The sequence below is a fragment of the Oncorhynchus masou genome, chromosome 30 (genome assembly GCF_036934945.1).
Source record: "Oncorhynchus masou masou isolate Uvic2021 chromosome 30, UVic_Omas_1.1, whole genome shotgun sequence".
NCBI classification, from domain to species: Eukaryota; Metazoa; Chordata; class Actinopteri; order Salmoniformes; family Salmonidae; genus Oncorhynchus; species Oncorhynchus masou.
In genome coordinates, this window is record NC_088241.1 from 3,800,063 (window position 1) to 3,810,175 (window position 10,113).

Here is a 10,113-nt window from a genome sequence, read left to right on the forward strand (position 1 = left end):
AGCACTCACAAACTTCTATAGATGCACAATCGAGAGCATCCTGTCGGGCTGTATCACCGCCTGGTACGGCAACTGCTCTGCCCACAACCGTAAGGCTCTCCAGAGGGTAGTGAGGTCTGCACAACGCATCACCGGGGGCAAACTACCTTCCCTCCAGGACACCTACACCACCCGATGTCACAGGAAGGTCATAACGATCATCAAGGACATTATCCACCCGAGCCACTGCCTGTTCATCCCGCTATCATCCAGAAGGCGAGGTCAGTACAGATGCATCAAAGCAGGGACCAAGAGACTGAAAAACTGCTTCTATCTCAAGGCCATCAGACTGTTAAACAGCCACCACGAACATTGAGTGGCTGCTGCCAACAGACTGACTTAACTCCAGCTCACTTCAATAATGGAAATTGATGGAACAGCACACTAACCCAGCATACGAACACACTCTAACCCAATATACAACACACTCTAACCCAACATACCAACACACTCTAACCCAACATACCAACACACTCTAACCCAACATACTCTAACCCAACATACCAACACACTCTAACCCAACATACCAACACACTCTAACCCAACACACTCTAACCCAACATACCAACACTCTAACCCAACATACCTACACACTCTAACCCAACATACCTACACACTCTAACCCAGCATACCAACACTCTAACCCAACATACCAACACACTCTAACCCAGCATACCAACACACTCTAACCGAACATACCAACACACTCTAACCCAGCATACCAACACACTCTAACCCAACATACCAACACACTCTAACCCAACATTCCAACACACTCTAACCCAACATTCCAACACACTCTAACCCAGCATACCTACACACTCTAACCCAGCATACCCAACACACTCTAACCCAACATTCCAACACACTCTAACCCAGCATACCAACACACTCTAACCCAACATTCCAACACACTCTAACCCAACATACCAACACACGCTAACCCAGCATACCCAACACACTCTAACCCAACATTCCAACACACTCTAACCCAGCATACCAACACACTAACCCAATACACTCTAACCCCACATATCAATACACTCTAACCCAACATACCAACACACTAACCCAACACACTCTAACCCAGCATACCATCACCCATGCATACACACATAACAGAGAACACAAAAAATTAATCTTCAAAAGTTTAATTTATTAAAAGATTTTATTTTTGTATCATCAATGTAAAAAGTACTCCGAAGAGTAACACAGAGTGACAGCAGAGTAAGAGTGAGAAACAGAGAAATAGTGAGAGAGAAGGTAAGAGAGGGAGAGAAAGGGATGAACAGATATGAGAGAAAGGGGGAGGGCAAAAGTAGTAGAATGTGGCAGAGAAGGAGGGACGAGTTGAGAGAGGGGGAGGAGGGAGGGCGGAGGATAGAGAGGAGGAGGGAGGAGTAGAGGGCTGGAGGGAGGGAGGAGTAGAGAGGGGGAGGGCGGAGGATAGAGGGTTGGAGGGAGGGAGGAGTAGAGAGAGGGGGAGGGCGGAGGATAGAGAGGAGGAGGGAGAGAGGAGAAGAGGGTTGGAGGGAGGGAGGAGTAGAGAGAGGGGGAGGAGGGAGGGCAGAGGATAGAGAGGAGGAGGGAGAGAGGAGTAGAGGGTTGGAGGGAGGGAGGAGTAGAGAGAGGGGGGGAGTAGAGAGAGGGGGAGGAGGCAGGGTGGAGGATAGAGAGGAGGAGGGAGGAGTAGAGGGTTGGAGGGAGGGAGGAGTAGAGCGAGCGGGAGGGAGGAGGATAGAGAAGGGGAAAGGGGAGGGAGGAGTAGAGGGTTGGAGGGAGGGAGGAGTAGAGAGAGGGGGAGGAGTGAGGGAGGAGGATAGAGAGGGGGAGGGTGGAGGATAGAGAGGAGCAGAAGGGAGGGCGGAGGATAGAGAGGGGGAGGATTAGAGGGGGTGAGTACAGCATCTACAAAGATATAAAAAGGCAGTTGAAATAAACAAGACATATTATTTCTGACCAATCAGCAGTGGTCTCTGCAGTAGAAAACATACATGGAAAAGAGATCACAAAAATCTGTGCAATCAGTTTCCCTGTCACAAAACAGCTGTATAAAAAACACAAGTAGGTAGAAGTGGCCCTTAACCACAGGCCCGGGGTCAGGTGTGTTTTCAACCCCTAATGGTAAAAGTTAGGATTGAGGGTCGGAAAAATCTGATCATAGACCTGTGGTTAAGAGCAACTTATACCTCAAGCATAAAAACATCCCCCAGCCCCAAGTAAAGACAGTATGTAGGTAACATGGAGGCTACCAGTGATTGTGTGTTCAGTTGTGGCTCTCCTTGTAGAAAGCTATAGGGAGTATGGATGCAACCATATGAACTTGTTTTAGCACTGCTTTACTGGAAGCTCTGCATATAAACAGTTGATTAAGTATAAGTCAACTCTTTGTAAACCCTGTATCATGTATTTCCTCTGGAGCTCAGTTGGTAGAGCATGGTGCTTGACCACCCATACGTGAAAATGTATGCACGAACGACTGTAAGTCGCTTTGGATAAAAAGCGTCTGCTGAATGGTATATGTTTCAATAGTAAATACATGTGTATTAATGATTTGTTATGAGGAATATTTCAGTCATGTTTTAGTCCTATTATGTATAGCAGCTTACGATGATGGTGCAAAATACATATTCATACTGTCTCCCTTTTAGCTTCTGATCCTCACGTTTTACAAGTTTAACGAGCGCCAAGAAGCACACAGGAGATAGCAAGCGCTGATCATATCCTCCAGTCAGACCTACATAATCAACTATAAAATACACCCCGGAGAAGAGGCAACTGTCAATCTAAAAACAGAAATAAATTAGCCACTGTCGTTAGCTCATAGAAGACTACGATGTATATGTATAGAATACTATTGTGTTGTACACATGACCACTGTACAGGTTGGAGTAGAGGTTGCCTTGCTGTTGTGGGATCTGTTGGTAGCTAGTTTTGCCCAACAGACCCCTGGAAGCCAGATAAGAGATTGAAGGCAGGAATTAGGCGTTGTGTACTGTGTTATTCGACTGATTGTGCACTGTGCTATTAAGAAAGACAAGCAAACTATCAAAATGCAGTAGAAAATGCTTTGAAAGAATAAAATGCTTTGTTTTTTGTACACATCCTATTTGGTAAAGGCACAAAAGTCCAATCACCCCCCCCCAAAAAATTTTTTGTCCCATCATAACAGTAAAAACCACAAACAAACCGCTGTCCGCTGTACAGCAACTTTCCCAAGAGCATCAGTCAACCAATCGGTCAACCAATTGTAAGTTTAAAGAGCGAGAAACACAGCTGCCAATTAATAAATAAAGGTAATAAATAAATGCAGCATTGTCAAGTCAACATGTGAATAAATAAACAGGATTTCTGTCTGTCTCTGTCTGTGAGTGGACTCTTCTCTCAGGGTGGTCTGTAGAGTCTCCCACTGAGCCATTTAAAGGATTAAGTTGTCCCTAGAAGCTGATCTAAGGTCTGTTTGGTATTCTATCCCCTACCGACTAGGCCATTGAAATGTGATTTACTGTTTAACGGATAACCCGCTTCACATTTCTCCACACAGAATAAAACCCAGTTGTGGTTCATTCGTTTCAGTCATAATCGATCTTCACCCAAAACACCTTGCATCCGTCTTCACAGATTGTGTCATGTTGATGGATTGACATTGAATAGATTCTAAACCTCTTTAGACTTCAGTAGAGGTCCCTGCCATGTCCTCTTAGATGTTATTCAGCTCTCGAGGTCATTCAGTAGTCTAATGATTATTCCTCACTTCTATCCGTAATGCCTCGGTCTATTGAACTGTCTCTCTGCTGTTATTCAGCTCTAGAGGTCATTCAGTAGTCTAATGATTATTCCTCACTTCTATCAGTAATGCCTCGGTCTATTGAACTGTCTCTCTGATATTATTCAGCTCTAGAGGTCATTCAGTAGTCTAAAGATTATTCCTCACTTCTATCAGTAATGCCTCGGTCTATTGAACTGTCTCTCTGATGTTATTCAGCTCTAGAGGTCATTCAGTAGTCTAATGATTATTCCTCACTTCTATCAGTAATGCCTCGGTCTATTGAACTGTCTCTCTGCTGTTATTCACTGGAAGCATCATCTCTGAGGAGATTCCAGGAATATCATTCCAGGAATATAACTATCCTTAATCCCCAAATCTTATTCCACCTGTCCTTCTAACCATCCTCTCCTCGTCACCTTTCACCTCCTTGCCTCCAACCACCTGAATCCCAAATATTCCTAAGCCAACAGCGTTTCGATTAAGTTTGCATAGTGGCATTTACCATTTCGTAAGTGGAGTAAGAGAGTATATCATTCGGTCAATCAGAGATCCAATATTCTATAAACAAGCGATGGGCTTTAAGAGGTGCTTACCAACCTTCCAATCTACAACCACTATTTGTGCAAATAATCTGATTGTTATGGAACTGTGATTATGATTCACAAGGACACATTCTGTCCTCATGTAGTAATAACTGTAGTCTCTCAGATATCACTTTCATTAATGGTCCTAATTGCGTTTAGGTAGTTGCAAAAGATCCATCATTAAGGAAACTCATCAGCACCTAAAACCATGGCTGCAGTCCAAATTCAAATTAGAGTGTGATGATCAGAGGCAACATCCTTAGTGGAAATCTTGAAGTTGTGCTTAAAAACAACCAACTTAAAGCTTTTCATGTATCTAGCAAGCTAACGTAGCTAGCTAAAGTTCTCCATAGCTGGCTAGCTAGTTTTTTAGTTTGGTCATTTATTGCAATACATTTCAGAATTCCCCAAAATATGTTTATGAAGCTAGCTAGGTTTTATAGGCTCCTCACTACGAGACGAAGCCAATTTGGCAACGCTAAAATCAATGTCATTGATATATATATATAGCAAGCTAGAATCATCATTTTGTCTGACAGGCCGAAAATGCAGCCGCGATGAGTAAATGTGACATTCGCGGCCACTGGAGTATGATACATGACTACAATTTGCATTGAATTGTGGGTCATATAAACCCCGCAAGTGATCAAAGTTCTTCACTCGCTCCCTCGAGCTAAATCGAGGGCCGAGGGGGCAACGTTAGTGAATTGGACCTCCACTTAAGATGGCAATCAAACTGCATCCGGTTTCAAAGGGGATTCCCCCAAGGGAGAGTGGCTAGTGCGAGGGCTGAGGGGCTAAACATAAAGTGTTTGCACTGCAGCCCATTTCTATCCCTGACTCTCCCTATCACAGCAGCTTTAGCATGTTGACGTAGTCACACTAGCCTGCTGGGCGGAGTGTGCTCAGTGCATCAGGTCTATAAAGGGGCGGGGTTAACCCTGCTCTTACACTCCCCCCTTTTCAAAGGCTTTGCCGTGATTGAATGAGCCTGGACCCGCCCCTGACAGGTCTTTACAGTCTTTTTCCCAGTCTTCCCGGCAACAGGCTGGCTTTGGCACCCGATTGGCTGCTGCTGGCTTTGGAGGTTGTTGAAGGGCGTGGTGGAAGAGATTACGCTGTCCTGCATGGCTGGACCGCCCCTGGTGGTGGGAGGTGGCATGACAGGCAGCAGCTGTTTCCCCTCCATTGCTTTCCAGGGAGAAAGGATGGGCACTACAAGGACCGAGGTGGGACCGGGCTCAGAACAGAGCCCTGCTTTGTTGCTTGATGACTCTCCCTCTCTCTCTTTGCTGTCCTCATCTTCCTTTCTCTCATTCTCTTGGTTGCTGGTGGGGTCCTGGGGGTGTTGGGGTACCCCTGAAGTTGCAGAGGGGACGTCTCGCCCCTCCTTCCCCCTCTCCTCTCCTCCACTGGCGTTGAGCCTCTTAAAGAGTACAGGAGCAGGGGTGTCAGAGTCTGTGTCTGACCAACTCAGTCTGCGCTTCTGGAGACAGAGAGAATGTTGTCAGCCTCAACTTATCAACATATTATTGTGTCTGCACAATGAGTGTTTGTGTATTCTCACCTTCACAGGGATGTGCGACTGGTCTCTGTGCCTGTGTGGGGGGGTGCTGCTGGGGCTGTCCCGGGGGGAGAGGTGAGGGGGGAAGAGGGTAGGGGCAGTAGGTGGGGCAAAGGGGGACACCTGTGGAAACCACATCTTCAGCATCGTCTCCACCTGGAGAAGAGTGTTCATGTACTTTTCCCTACAGAGGTGGAGAGAGAGGGAGGAGAAAATGGAGAGATGGAGGGAGGAGAAAATGGAGAGAGAGGGAGGAGAAAATGGAGAGAGAGAGGGAGGAGAGAATGAAGAGGTAGAGAGAGGAGGATTATAAGGCTTAGAAAACAACCCTTCTAAGAATAGCATGGACATTAACTTTCCTGTTCTCATCTACTAAACACAGATCCAGACTAAATCCACTTCTGTCTCTAAACATCCAAACTGGACTACTTATTATGAAAGCTCTCTCTTTCTGCTGTTGTGACAGAATGCTGACACGGAGTAGTGCAGGGTTGAGTCCAGTATGCACATAAACAGGTGTGTGTGTGTGGCCTTACCCGATGCTGGGTCTCCGTAAGACCCCTACAATCCTCTGGATGCGGTCCATGGCTGCACTCTGCTGGAAACTACTCAGACCTGTCAATCAAATACACAATCCTCCAGTCAGCATTCACTGTAACACTGACACGCTACAGTCAACACACACACATCCACACACAGACACACACACACACACCAATACGCCTACAGATGAAAACTACAGACACAGTAGCTGCAGACTAGATCCATACAGACTAGATCAATACGGCTGCAGCATCACACACCAGTGTAGGAGAATGGTGCTTACCACGGTCAAATCGTCCCCCCTTCAGTCCATTCAGCAGCTCCAGTAGGGGCCTTACAAACCCCTGCAGCTCAGCACACTGGGAGAGAGAGAGAGAGAGAGAGGAGGGATGATTATTAATGGGGTACAGTACTGTGGTCTCTGAAGTTGGTTCAGTCTCAAACATCTGTAGGAAGATGAGTTATATATCCCTGTCTTCCATCCCAATCCCTGCATCTCTCTCTGACATTCACCTTCTGGGCAAAGAGCAGGTCTCCCTCTGTCTTCTCTCTCTCGTCTCGCTTGTTCTCTGTCTCTCAGCTGTGACCCTGGGGTGACCTCCAGTGACCTCTGAACCACGTGACTCCTCCTCCTCGCGGTCAGTGAAGCCGTCACACGCCCACTGGGACTCGGGACTCTCTGCCCCGGCACTCCCATTGCCCCTGACCATGCCCCCAGTGCCGAGGATGACGGCGGGGGAGCGTTCAGACAGGAAGACGTCAGTGTCATCCTCCGCCTGCTCAGAGTGGTTGAACAGGTAGCTGTCACTGGAGCTCAGCGAATCAACAGAGGGCTGGGAGGAAGTGCTGCCCTGTGATTGCATCACTGTGTGATTGGAGAGAGAGGGGGAAGGGGGAGAAGCGAGAGAGCAAGGGGAAGTGGGGTAAACAGAGAAAAGATTTAGAATAACTGCCAAGTAACAAAATGTGTCCTCTATGACAACAGCCAAATGACATTGTATATTCAACGGAAAGAAAGAAAAATCCAACCAATATTTATGTTTATTTATTTTCCCCTTTGCACATAACATGACATTTGAAATGTCTTTATTATTTTGGAACTTTTGTGAGTGGAATGTAAACTAATGTTTACTGTTAATTTTTTTCATTGTTCATTTCACTTTTGTTTATTACCTATTTCACTTGTTTTGGCAATGTAAATATATATTTCCCATGCCAATAAATCCCTTAAATTGAAATTGAATGAAAGAGGAGGAGCGATATTGCTGTGGAAATTGCTATAGGGGAGACATTGTTTTAAATCCTACAACCTCAAAATAATAACAGCAATTCAAAATGGTGGGTCTACCAGTGGCCTAGTTAAACATGATGTGGAGCGTGACTGGGGGTATGCAGTAGGCACACAATGGCAGTGAATGTCTGGCTCCCAATGAGGGGAGAGGAGATGGGGTAAGAGAGAGTGAAACGCGAGGGGGAAGGGTGTGAGTAGAATAAGCAGTAGTAGAATCCAATAAGGCAGGCTGGGTCTCTCTCTCTCTCCTCCTCGGCCTCCGGGGTTCTCTCTCTCTCTCGCTCCTCTCCTCTGACTCGCTTTTTCTCTCCATCCCCCCTCACTCTGATTCACTCACTATACCCCCCACCTCTGTTTTTGTGTCTGCCTCCCATCTCTACCTCTCTTTCCCCCCCCCTAACCCCCTCCTCTGTAGACAGTACCCCCCCCCTCTCCCCCTCTCTAATCTGGGAGTCCCTGTTGGTTTGTGACCTCAGACTACATTAAGAGGGGTAACAAGAGCACACTAATATTTCCACACACACACACAGGGTCTAACGCCCACCACCCAAAAATACACACTTTCGAATATACACCCTCCACGCACACAAATGTACACACACACAACATACCGTTTAACACACCCCACACACTCACTGATAAAGTCTCGCCACACACATTCTGCTAGAGAGAAAACCCTCTGTGATAATAGTCCGTCTGCAATGTAGACACACAAACAAACAAACACACACACAGACAGACACACACACAGACAGTCTTATTAACTCACTTCACTGTTTAATAGTCTGTCACAGAAGTTGTGAGTTTTATAAGTACACACACACATACACACTTGTGTAATTGTGTATTTTATTCCTCTTGATTTTTAATTATATATTTTTAACTCTGCATTGTAGGGAAAGACAAGTAAGCAAGCATTTCACGGTAAAATCTACACACATCATATTCGGCAGTTTACAAATTGTATTTGTTTTGATTCCACACACACACACACACACTTCACTGTTTAATAGTCTGTCACAGAAGTTGGGATTTTTACAAGAAAAGGACCACAGTACACTTGGGTAACATAATTGTAACAATCCTAAAATCGATTATGACAGATTGATTATAACTATGGTGGCTCTTTCCTGGGACTTGTGCTTTCCCAATTACGCCTATGTTTGGATAGACTTTGTGGGAATGTAAAGATGAATGTCTGGATGCCTGCCAATATTATGTAATACAAAGACGTAACATGGACCAATGGATCAACCCACTGCATCATATGAGCCAAAACCCATACACTCCTCAGCTTTCTTTTTCTCGGTGTATGTGTATGTGTATGTGTGTGTGTGTGTGTGTGTTTGTGTTGGCCCGGCCCCGTCTAGGTATGTAGGCTGCAGGGGAATTTGACTGTGGTGTGTTTGTGTGTTTGAGGCCCATGATCATGTCAAACACAAACATTACAACTGACACAAATGACACTCAGCACAATAATTATACTTATAACGGACACTCACAAATGTAATATATTATGTTAAAGTCTGACGTTGACAAAGGTCTAGCAATTGTTCCATGCTTTTAGAATGAACGCTAGCCTACAGCTCTATAACACTGTATTACATCAACTATCAACGATGTAACAAATCAGGAGTAGCCTACACTAAGCACAACGAACGTAATTAAGGAAACATTGTATCATGTCTCTGGTATAGTCTATCACAGTCAATTCCGTAAACCGCGCAGGAATGTAGCAATGTAACATTGTAAAGAGAACTCTCACCTGAAATATTGCACAAAATAACAGCAGTAGAACCGGCACGGTTGCCAGAAACGGCCTTGATAACGTCTATCTCTGTAAACCACTTGGCGATATTTGTCTTACACTCGTTGCAACATCAGGTCAGCAGTCTCCTTCCTCTCGCGATCACCGGACCTTCATTGGTTTGCCTCTTTGCTAGTTCTTTCTATCTCCACGGTTTACGATCTTCAACATGTGCACGGATACACGTGCCCACATTTGTTCGTGCCCTATTGGTTGTTCGTCCGAAGTTACAAACTCCATTGGTGGATCCATGTAGCCAGTGAATTATTTACTGCCTGCTGATTGGTGGGTCAGCGGGGCACTCAAAGCCCCGCCCATGCATGTGGGGCTCGTGGTTAGGGCTGAGTGGGTAGTCTACTCGTGCCTCAGTCTACTACGGCTGAGCGGTGTAAACACACGCACACAAGCACGTCTTTTTAGGCCTTGTATAGTTATTATAATGAATGCCTAGAATAAAAATGAGTTATATTGTATCAAATATTTAGGATAGAGGCGTAGGCCAATATGCTGACTAAT

The 10,113-nt window shown here is 45.5% G+C and overlaps 1 pseudogene; it reads right to left on the minus strand.

Moving 5' to 3' along the window:
• Positions 1-1,188: 1,188 nt before the first annotated feature.
• Positions 1,189-9,736, minus strand: LOC135521826 (uncharacterized; annotated as a pseudogene).
• Positions 9,737-10,113: the final 377 nt, after the last annotated feature.